Raw genomic sequence first — 2,887 nt, forward strand, 5'->3', positions numbered from 1 at the left:
CATATTTTTATCAAAGATTTAGGTAAAGGTAAGAATGGCATGTTTGTCAATTTTTCATATAACATAAAGCAGGCAGTGATAGCTAACCCAGTAAATGGCATAGTCAGCATCCAAAATGTTTGTTCTCTATCATTTTCAGATGACATTCTGAATGTAAGGAATTGGTTGTGATTTGGGGTTTTGTGACCCCATCTTTGGCTGGGATTGGAGGCCTCAGCACATGCACCCGTGCACACTGGCTTCATGCCAAAGTGAACTCTTCTCCCTTTTCTCCCCCAGCAGCCCCCTCTCCTGCAGGAAACAGGGCCAACTATACACACAGCCCCAAGCTAATTGGCTGGCAGCCCTGAATGACAGAACTAATAAGCATCTCTACAGCGACCAGTTCTGGACTCTAAAGACCACCTGACCTGTCCTGACCAGGCTTCCTGTCATTATAATTTGGACAGGCCCAGGCAGGCGTGCGGGTGTCTGGCACATGGCCAGGCATGGGTGTGTGTGCTGGGACCTCCATTCTCAACCAAAGATGGGGGTCACAGAAACCCCAATCATAACCAATTCTTTGCAGGAGTAATTCTTTTCTGTTCTCCATTCCACATTTTATGAATAAATCATCTGGAACAAGTCACTGAGTTAATTACATGTGAGGAAGGAATTAGAAATGTTAGACTTGAGAATAAAAGATGTTGTTAGTACGTAGAACATGAATTCTGGATTCAAAAGGTTTTTTCTTTGGAAAAAGATTTTACTTCTTCCTGACCTCAGCTGGCAAGTAAGAGTAATCTCCAGAATTTGTAGAGTCAATTTAGGTTTGATTTAAGGGAAAAAGTCCTTAGCAATTTGAGTATGCTCAGAAGGCAGTAGGTTATCGATCATTTGAAACCTTCAAACAAAGGATTCTTACACCTCTGAAATTCAGTTATTCTGTACTCAAAAAAGATGACCAACCATTGGGTTTTTCTGCAGGTAATGTTTGTTTAGGTAGAGTTAGAAAAATATGGCTTCTGCCCTCACAACTCTTAGATTCAGTGATTTATTGAAATTCTCAAGCAGGGGATTTATATAGCCGAAATTAAGCTTTAGGAATATGATTTTGCATGGCAGTAGAATTGGGAGGTTATTATATTAGTCTAAGGGAATGGTGATGAGGACTTCAATTAGATTGTGTGAGAGAGGAGAAGATGGGTGTGAAATATGCAGGTAGAAACATCAAAACTGGATATGGTGAGTAAGGAATACTGACCTTTTTCAGACTTCATATTTTGAAATAAAACTAGTAAACACACAATAATAGCATAAAAACAGGTTAGATGGCATCCAGACTAGAAACACTACTCCCTTTGTTATAGAAGAAATAATATTTTCTTAAAAAAAAAACACAAGACTAACAAACTGACACCACTTATGGGCTATATTTGGGCCATGTAGTTTTCTAGGCCAGAAAGAAAAAAAGTACTCTTGGCAATATGGAATATAATTATCATTGTCACCCTGGAAAGCACTAAACAAAGCTGCTATCACACTCACTGAAAGAAATAATGAGGGAAAAGCATATGTTTGTAAACATGCTGATGTGTACTTTTGTTAAAGAATTGACTAATGATTTTTTTTATAAAACTTAAGAGAATATGACTTCAAAGTAAAAGTTAGAAATTGCTTTATTATTTAGATGTTTCAGTCAAAAACCCTGGGAATGTTTATAAGAGGAGAACGTTTTAAGCAGATTTAGCTGCAAGAATCTTATATTATGCCCAGTGAAGTTCATTCAAGTTATACTTAACTGTGGTTAGGCCAGTGATGTTACTTTACAATTTTAAAACAGTCCCTCATAGGTCTGAGAATGTAATGAGCTTGCCATTTTTTTCATTTATTAGGGATGCTTCCCTAGGTGGGACTGATTAATAAAAGTGTGTTCTCAATAAATGGAATCTGACACAAAGTGACTGCATTATTCTTTATGGGCAACCTTTGGTAAAGGTCCATTTTTAAACTTTCATGTTCTTGCCTATTGCCACTTTGAGTCAATCTGTAGTAGCTGCTTCACTTAATGAAATAATGGGGGTTAATTTGCCAGAAAGCAATTAAAATAATTCACTAAACTGGAAATGCATATAGTCCTTGTACAATAACAGGAATATATCTTGTAGATGGTGAGTTTTGAACATCATTTCAATTATCTTTTTAGATTTATGTAGTCTGAATGCTCATAATGTGAATAAAGCACTGCACAGAACTTTTGGAATTAACTGGGATTCTAAGGTGCTCATAAGGTATATCTGTTCATTTTTCTGACAATCTATTTATTTTCATTAATGTTATCATCCCAACTTTCTCATTATAATAATAGTATGTCAACGTTGATTATATTTGTGTTAGTTGAATTACAATGGTAGCTATTCCTAACATAGATATTCTACATTTAATTCAAGTTCACAGTTAAGCACCTACTGTACACAAGGAAACTAACTGTGCAAGGCACTGGGATACAAGGAAGCCTGCTTTGTTATTCATCATGCATTTTAAAAATTATTCCTTAAAAAATATATATATATAAATACATACATATATATATATGTGCATATACATGTAAATGTTTGTTTTAAATTTAATGATACTGGGTATGTTGATAATATGTTTCTTGTATACTTATGCAGTTATTAAAGGTCAAAATCTATATAGCTTTATTGTTATATAATTTATTTTATACATATTCAATAGCTTAAAACTTAAGTAAAACTTTTGAGATTCCCAGTATGATCAAGTAATGATGAAATAAGAAATTGAATTAAAATATACTCTGTTTCCTTTTCTTTTAATGATAATATTTATGGTAAAACAAACTGAAAGAGAGAATAAAAGAGTAGAGGTAGAAGAGAAGACAGAGATG

The sequence above is a fragment of the Dromiciops gliroides genome, chromosome 1 (genome assembly GCF_019393635.1).
Source record: "Dromiciops gliroides isolate mDroGli1 chromosome 1, mDroGli1.pri, whole genome shotgun sequence".
Lineage (NCBI taxonomy): Eukaryota > Metazoa > Chordata > Mammalia > Microbiotheria > Microbiotheriidae > Dromiciops > Dromiciops gliroides.